We start from the raw sequence: 8,467 nt of genomic DNA on the forward strand, positions 1-8,467 counted from the left end.
TTCAGCTTTAATCCATGTCTCAGTCAAGCCCAAGAGACTGAGTAGCAAAGGCTGGGAAAAAACTAAAGCAAATTTTATTATTAAAACACTTATTACAGTAAAGCAAAAATGTAGAATGAGCCTGTTGAAGATTCCTGTACTCCTGTTTCGGTGTCTTGCTGTCACAACCAGTGGTGAAAGTGTTAATATTTCAGCCAGACCAGGTGTCTAGTATCTTTAAACATTAAATCGAAAAGAAGGAAATAAAAACAGCCCTCTCTTTTCATGAGAAGCAGGTGTTGTATAACCCTGACTATATCCGTATTTACACTTCCTCTTCTAAAAACTGTCATTGATATGAAAGACAAGAATAATATATGATCCTAAATATGACAGTGGCATAGATCTGTAAATAACAGATGCACCAGACATCTACCTCATATGTGGAAAACGTAATGTTCACTGTGTTCGTCCATTGATAATCTAATAGAATAATTGTTTCAAATGGTTAACTGTAAACCATTGTTATCTTACACATAATTGCTCATTTCCGACTTTAACTGGTCAGTGGTTATTTATCCAGAAACTCATATCATCATGAAATATAAGCCTGAAACAAGGAAGTCTAAGACTAAACATGACTGAATAATGACTGTAATCTTTTTAGACTGTCAACAAAACAAATACGAGGAAGTCAGTGTTAGTATGTGAAACATGAATTACTTTACTCCAAGACACCTGTTGTGATTGTCAAGATGAACATAGTTCTTTCAAATAAACCTGAACATCTGGTATGCTGAAGAAAAACTGCATGTCATCGTGAGCACTGCTTTGTTACAATATATGATATATAATATAAGAAATAGTTCAATATAAATACTTAATACATGTACACACACACACACATATATATATATATATATATATATATATATATATATGCATGGGGGAGAGTGGGGTCGAAAGTAACGTGGGACGAAAGTAATAAAGCGAATTTCTGACAGCCTCTTAATTACTGCATTTGCATTCCAAGCTATGACAGCATGTTCAACACAGAACCCTTGACGGAGATGAGAAATGTCACGTGATTTCATCATCGTTTCCCGCAGTTAGGTCCCTAAAGCTGTTTTCGAGTACAAAAAGTAAATTATTGAATTTTTTCAGATTAGTTGTGTTGTTTTTCTTGTTTCATGTGTCACAATAATGATCAATCTACAGGTTATGTAGTGCTTTAACACATCCTAAAGTTTGCATTTTCAGAGTTTATCCAGTAAACTGGGTTTAAATGTCATGAGTTTCTGTCGGGACGAAAGTAACAATAGTTACTTTTGTCCCACTTCAGTGACAAGAAGTATTTCTTTTGTTCCGGTGCATGCTATACTGTGAATTTCAGTGTCCTGCATCATTTATTAAACATGTTTATGTCATATTATACCAAAAGATTATGTAAAGAGTGAGGGTCAGAAAGACAGACAGAGGTCTGGTTTATCCAGATGTTTATGAGAGGGCGTTTCTGGACATAGAGGAACATCACTCTCTGGGCAGCTGCTACATCACATTTACCTTAGTTATATTTAGGTTTTAGCCATACCTTAGCTTTTACACATCCACCTATGAATTTGCAGTGTTTCTAGATGTTTTAATGCATATTTTGAATTTATGCATAAAAAAATGGATGGAAACATGAATAGGCCTACTGTTACATTAAGTTCAGGATTTATATTATGCTAATGTAATGAAGTGTTATATTGTCCATTCTGTTTAATTATTTACATAAAAATAAATTAAAATTGCCAATATTTTTTTAAACAATTCAAGTTTGTACAGTTGGATTTTGAGACATTTGATGAAACTTAAAATGAAAATGAAAAAATGTAATTTAATAAATGTTTGCATAAATAAAGGACAGAATGTGTTTGCAGTTACATATTAACAAGGTCATAGTCAGGTATACTTAATAAATATAAGAGTAACAGAAAAAAAATATAGCTTATATTGTTGTTACTTTTCTCAACAAAAAAAAACCACATTCTGTATGATTTATAAGTGTTTTGAAAAATGGGGACATGGGTTATGTCCTCATAAGTCACCCTCTCCTTGTAATACCTGTGTCATACCCATGTCATTATACAGAGTTGTGTCCTGATATGTCACAAAAACAAGAGCACACACACACACACACACACACACACACACACACACAGTGGCTATAGAAAAGAAGATCTAAGGGATAAAGTTGTGGACAGGAACAACTCTGGATACAAAAACTTTTCAAAGACTTAAAAAAAATGCCTAGAACAGTGGTTTTCAACCAGGCGGGAAGGAAGTCGACCGGAAGTTGAAGTCGGCTGGGGGCCGCCATCTTGTAGCAGAACTTCACTTGCGTTAGCATCCCATTGACATCCAATTCATTTTGGCGTCACTTTGACAGCGAATAACTTTACATCTGAGGCGTTTAAAGACTCCATTTGTCCATTATTTATTTCTACAGATACATGACAATGTATAAAGGGCTCTATTACCTTCTATGTTACATTATGGCCCCGTAGGAACAGTTTTTGTAAAAATAGGCTAACGATTGCGTCATAACCACGCGACTCTCTGTCGCACAGTAGAGAAATTACCATACAGACAGGAGGAGAAGCTCGCAGACGACGTCAAGAGAGAAGCCCATAGATATAGAGACCATAAAAGCAACGGGACAAAATATTTAAACAACGTTTTTGGGGAATTTGAAATAATTCGGTATGTGGCAAGTGAATACATATGAAGTAGCTTTTATCCACGAACTTTAATAATTTATTTACTTCATTAAATAATGAAGTATGGGTAACGGCCAGTATATTGTGGGAAGTCGTGGCCTAATGGTTAGAGAGTCGGACTCCCAATCGAAAGGTTGTGAGTTCGAGTCCCGGGCCGGCAGGAATTGTGGGTGGGGGGAGTGCATGTACAGTTCTCTCTCCACCTTCAATACCACGACTTAGGTGCCCTTGAGCAAGGCATCGAACCCCCAACTGCTCCCCGGGCGCCGCAGCATAAATGGCTGCCCACTGCTCTGGGTGTGTGCTCACAGTGTGTGTGTGCACTTCGGATGGGTTAAATGCAGAGCACAAATTCTGAGTATGGGTCACCATACTTGGCTGAATGTCACTTCACTTTCACTATTGACGGGAATGGAGAAATTATGAGGAAATTATACAGCAGTGTAAGAAAAATCTCAATGTCAATCGCGGTTAACGTTCTTTTATTTATTTACAGATCTACGCTTGAAGATGAATGTGATCCCTTTCATCCTGGTCGGAAACCATCTACAAAATGTCATAGCCTACATAACTTGAAATAAAGAAAAAAGTTTTTTGTTCAAGTGTTTTTGACCATGATTTATTAGCCAAAACTGCATGATTTAACACCTAGCTCACAATTATTTGAATATTAGCCTATGGGCAAATGTTTTACGTGAAGACAATCATGTAGAACAATAAGCAATTTAAGAGACTATAAATGAACAGCCTATTGAATCGATACGAAAATGACTCGAGGGGATATTGTATACTGACAGTATGGTTCCTGGATTATTTATGTCTGTTTTGGATGGGTTACTATTCCCCTTACGAAAAATAACCATGGTTTTATTATAGTAAAACTGTAGTAACCCATGGTTTTTGGCGTGTTGACTACCATTTGTATAACCACAGATTTACTACAAATACCATGGTTAAGCCATGGTTAATTTGTGGTTACCATGGTTTAACTATAGTAACCATGGTTTTTTTGGTTTTATTTGTAGTAAAACCATGGTTAATATTTGTAAGGGTCGGTTTGATGTAGATAGAAGGAAACAAACATTTTTTAATGTGTGCGTTTATGCATGTATGTGTGCATGTGCTATTTGAATCAATTTTAATAATTTTGGATGATTGTACATGTTCTTTGTTATCTGTTATATATATATATATATATATATATATATATATATATATATATATATATATATATATATATATATATATTATGTGTGTGTGTGTTCAAAATAAGCTAATTAAACTAACTAAAATGACTACTGCAGAAAGGCAAACGATTACAATCCAAAAATAGGCTATAATTTCAGAGTTGATAATAATAATAAAAGTCGATTTTAGCCACTTCTTTTGTCAGGCCTATTAATGTAAGATGTCATATTGTAATTATATATAGCGTAATATGATATTATATATAATTATTATAATATTAATATATTATATCATGTTATTATATTATGTTATTAATATACAATACGATTTGATTTCCAAAATCACACACACACAGACATATGTGAGTTTATTCTGATGCGTCATTGAGCGTTCGAGTTCAGCTTGCTTGCACTTAACGTGATTTCATCATCGTTTCCCGCAAAAAAGTCCCTGGACACAGGATTTTTATATTTATTTTATTTTTTTGCCATAAGTCTATACATTTTGTTACATCTTTACTATAGTGATAATTTTGACTTATGTCTGTTCTAGAGATGTTACAATTTTTTTATAAAGTCTATAATTGGTTTTCATTTGGAAATATGTTTCAAATTAATCCTGAATGCATTTATGAATGTAAAAGCATATCGGTGTGTGTCACAATTGCTAAATTGATCAAAGAAATCGCGATAGGTTTTTTTTTTTGTCCATATCTCACAGCCCTAGTTCATTCAATAAATACAGTTAACAATCTAGCTTCTGAGTACTAAGTTATTAACCCAACAGTAGCGGGGTCAGTTAATTTTTTTGAAGTGGGCTGCGCAAACATGTGTGTGGTTGTGTGGGCCGCGAGTTGAAAAAGGTTGGGAACCACTGGCCTAGAAGAACATTATTAAGAAGTGGAAGTGGGTATTTGGCACAACACAGAGCCTCCCTGGATCAGGACATCACTCCAGACTGGATGAAAGATCCGGAGGAAACCGATCAGAGAGGCAACCAAGAGGCCTACAGTAACTCTGAAGCTGCTGCAGGAATTTATGACAAAGAGTGGTCATTGTGTGCATGTGACAACAATTACAATATCACCAATTCTTAGAAAGAAGATTCTGATAAAGAGTAAAAATATTTACTGAATTATTTGGCCTCAACACGACCAACGATATGTCTGGTGGAAATCCAATACAGCTCAGCATCCAAATAACAGTATTCCTCCAGTAAAGCATGCAGGTGGTGAGATCCTGTTATGAGGAGTTTCTCTGCAGCAGGGACTGGAGCACTTGTCAGGATAGAAGGAACAATGGATGGGACAAATACTCTCAAATTCTTGAGGAAAATCAGCTGTCCTCTGCCCGAAAGTTATCAATGGGAAAAAGGTTTACCTTCCAACATGACAAAGACCCAAAACACAGAACAACTGAGCACACAGTGGTTGAAGGAGAAAAAGGTGAATGTTCTTGCATGGCCTCATCAGAGCCCAGACTTAAACCCCACTGAAAATGTGTAGAATGACCTGAAGACTGCAGTCCCAACCATCGCCATCAAACTGAACTGAACTTGAGCAGTTCTCAAAGAAGAGGCACAAATCCCAACAGACTAATTAAAGCAAAGGGTGGTTTAAGAAACAAGGGGGTGCATCTTAATTTCAGACTGCAAAGCAAAAAGATTTGATTATTTTAAAGGGGGATTGTTTTTCTACACCAACTCTCTCTCTCTCTGTCTCTCTCTCTCTCTCTCTCTCTCTCTCTGTGTGTGTGTGCGTGTTTGTTTGTTTTCTCTAATTCTTACAGTATTTTAGGGCCATATCAGCAGGGAATGCTAGATTAAACTTAACAAATAGTAATATTTTGAATCATAAAATGGGATTTATCAATTTTATAAATACACTACCATTCATTTAACAAGGATGCATTTTAATGATCAAAATTGACAGTAAAGATAAAATATTTCTATTACAAAACTTTCTATTCATCATCAAAAATGTTGTTGTCAAATGTTGTAATGTTCTTGGTCAGATAGTTCTTGTTTGGGAAGACCTCTTTTGTGCAATATTGTTGTAACTGGAAATTAAACACGTGACTTGTGCTAGAGAGTGCTGATTTATTTTCTGTTAAAACAATCTTCTCATCTGGAATTTCCGAATGACCTCTACTTTCTATGATGATTCAGTTCCCATTAGAGCTGGAAGTGAAAACAGTATAAGAAGTGAAACTGAATTGATTTGCATGCATTTAAAATCAGAAAATAAAATAATTATATATTAATATTTTGTTGATTTACAATGTTTTATATATACTATATGTTATATATACTTTTTATACTATTATACACACACACACACACACACACACACACACACTGTATACTGTACTGTATACTGTATATACATTCATCACAAAAAAATATATATATATACTATATTAGTGATTAGTGATGTATGGCTAGACGAGTGGCGCCGATACAGGATGGCTGCCTCCGTGACGTGCTCTGCAGTTGTTTTTGTGTTTTTGTTAGTTTGTCCTGTCTTTAGTTATATTCCTGCAATCAGTTTCACCAGGGACGAATTGCTGGATATTCGGCAACACACATCTCCCGATATTTCACCGGTTTTCGACTATTCTGATGTTTTGCTGGACATTCTTGTCGGCGGAGCGGCTGCGCTGATCACACGCTTCAAGAGGACGCGCAGACGGGGAAAGCGAGCGGGAGCGCTCGTCAGACTCAGAAAACGCAGATTTCGAACGCCGTTGCCTAGCATCCATCTGGCAAATCTCCGCTCTCTACCCAACAAAACGGACGAACTGCTTCTGCTCTCTCGGACAAATAAAGATTTCTCTCACTCTGCTGCTCTGTGTTTCACGGAAACTTGGCTGAATGACACCATACCGGACAGCGCACTCCATCTGCCGGGCTTTCAGCTGTTTAGAGCGGATCGCGACGCAGAATCAACGGGGAAATCGCGCGGCGGCGGGACATGCTTTTACATCAATGAACGGTGGTGTACAGATGTAACTGTGTTAAAGAAGACGTGCTGCTCAAATCTCGAAACGCTCTTCATTAACTGCAAGCCGTTCTATTCGCCGCGGGAGTTTCATTCGTTCATTCTGGTTAGTGTTTACATCCCTCCTCAAGCGCACGTGAGCTCAGCTTTACAGAAACTCGCTGAGCAGATCACAGACACAGAACAACAACACCCAGACTCTGTTTTAATCATTCTTGGGGACTTTAATAAAGCCAATCTCTCCCGTGAACTGCCAAAATACAGACAGCATGTTACTTGTCCCACAAGAGACAGTAATATATTGGATCACTGTTACACAACAATAAAGGATGCATTTCACTCTGTTCCACTAGCAGCTTTGGGACGTTTTGATCACCTTCTGGTTCATCTTATACCGACCTACAGGCAGAAACTAAAATCAGCTAAACCTGTATTAAGGACTGTAAAAAGATGGACTAATGAAGCAGAGCAGGATTTACAATCTTGTTTTGACCTCACTGATTGGAGTGTTTTTGAAGCTGCTGCCACTGATCTGGACGAACTCACAGAGACCGTAACATCATATATCAGTTTCTGTGAGGATATGTGTATTCCTACCAAGACTCAACTAAATTACAACAATGACAAACCGTGGTTCACTGCAAAACTCAGACAGCTCCGTCAGGCCAAAGAAGATGCTTACAGGAAGGGGGACAATGTCTTGTATAAACAGGCTAAATACACACTGGAAAAGGAGATCAGAGTGGCAAAGAGGAATTATTCTGAAAAAATAAGGACTCAGTTCACTTCGAACGACTCCGCATCAGTGTGGAAAAGTCTAAAGAAGATCACCAATTACAAGACACCACCCCCCAGCACTGTGGAAAATCAACGACTGGCAGACGATCTGAACGAGTTTTACTGCAGGTTTGAAAGAACACCCATCACCTGCCCTGAACACCTCCCCACACAACCATTCACACCATTCACAACTCCTGCAACCAACCCTGAATGCCTCTCCAAACAAACGTTCACACCATTAACAGCTCCTGCAACCCATCCTGATCACCTCTCCAATCAACCGCTCTCACCATTCACAACTCCTGCAACCAACCCTGAATGCCTCTCCAAACAACTGTTCACACCACTCACAACTCCTGCAACCCACCCTGAACACCTCTCCAATCAAGCGCTCTCACCATTCACACCTCCTACATCCCCCCTCTCCCCCACACCTGCAATACAGATCAGCGAAGATGCGGTGCGCCAGGTCTTCCGGAAGCAGAAAAGGAAAAAAGCACCAGGCCCAGATTGTGTTACACCAGCCTGTCTGAAATCCTGTGCTGACCAGCTGGCCCCCATCTTCTCACAGATCTTCAACAGATCACTGGAGCTGTGCGAAGTCCCTTCATGCTTCAAACGCTCCACCATCATCCCCATCCCCAAGAAACCCAAAATTACAGGACTAAATGACTACAGGCCTGTGGCTCTAACGTCTGTAGTCATGAAGTCATTTGAAAAACTGGTGCTGGCCCACCTGAAGGACATCACTGGACCCATG

This window comes from Carassius carassius, chromosome 2 (assembly GCF_963082965.1).
Source record: "Carassius carassius chromosome 2, fCarCar2.1, whole genome shotgun sequence".
NCBI lineage: Eukaryota > Metazoa > Chordata > Actinopteri > Cypriniformes > Cyprinidae > Carassius > Carassius carassius.